The sequence below is a fragment of the Kryptolebias marmoratus genome, linkage group LG3 (genome assembly GCF_001649575.2).
Source record: "Kryptolebias marmoratus isolate JLee-2015 linkage group LG3, ASM164957v2, whole genome shotgun sequence".
Classification (NCBI taxonomy): Eukaryota; Metazoa; Chordata; class Actinopteri; order Cyprinodontiformes; family Rivulidae; genus Kryptolebias; species Kryptolebias marmoratus.
In genome coordinates, this window is record NC_051432.1 from 29624677 (window position 1) to 29625749 (window position 1073).

A 1073-nucleotide genomic window follows, 5' to 3' on the forward strand; every position below is an offset into this window, starting at 1 on the left:
ACAGGTGACCCGTTCTACGGACAGGTGTTCTGTTCTACGGACAGGTGTTCTGTTCTACAGACAGGTGATCTGTTCTACAGACAGGTGACCCGTTCTACGGACAGGTGTTCTGTTCTACGGACAGCTGTTCTTTTCTACGGACAGGTGACCCGTTCTACGGACAGGTGTTCTGTTCTACAGAAAGGTGACCCGTTCTACAAACAGAACAAACTGAGACAACCCTTGGAGTGGAGGTAGCTGAGAGTAGTCCCCAGCAGATGCTAATGCTAATCACAAACCATCCTGTAGTTTATCTGATGAACAGATTGTAGATTCTGTCTCTTTCTAACAGGTAGTCTGCAGGTTCTGGTTCTGGTCTCACCGTCTTCATCCTTCCTCCGAACTCGACCCAACAGAACCTGGGTTCTGATGAAGCTGCTGGTTTCTGTCGGAATGAAGAGACGAAGGTAAAAACACACCTGTCGTGTCCTGCAGCCTCTGCTGTCACCTCCCAGACTCCTCACGATTCTTACAGCCGTTTCAGAAAACCCGTCCGGAGACCCGGTCCAGGTCCGTGTGAGTGACTCATCCGTGGTTCCGGACGGGTCCCTGCAGTCCCGCAGACCCATCGGCTCAGAGAAACCCAGAGAAGCTGATGAATCACTGCACCTTCAGCCCACTCACACCACAACGGACTACTTTTGATGGCGGAGGAACACATGACAGGTCAGATCAATTTACACAGATTATAACTTTTATTAAATCTTTTAAAGCACAAAAAACACAATTCTGTTGTTTTTAATGTCCCAGCTGAGCATCTGCTACTGACTCAATGTTAATATAAAAAACTGAATAAAAAAGTCTAAATGTAGGAAAATAATGGCGTTAAAGTTGTCTGACAGAAACACCTTCCTGACCAGAAAATCAACCGGACATGATTTTATTTAATATAATTATAATCTTTATTATATTTATTAAAGTTATTGTAGTTATTATACTGCCATCTAGAGGCTGCCGCAGGAATAGCAGCTTTCTCCATTCCTGCTTTTCAGTCTGAACACTTCCTGTTCCAGGTTCTGAGGAGGAGGAGGAGG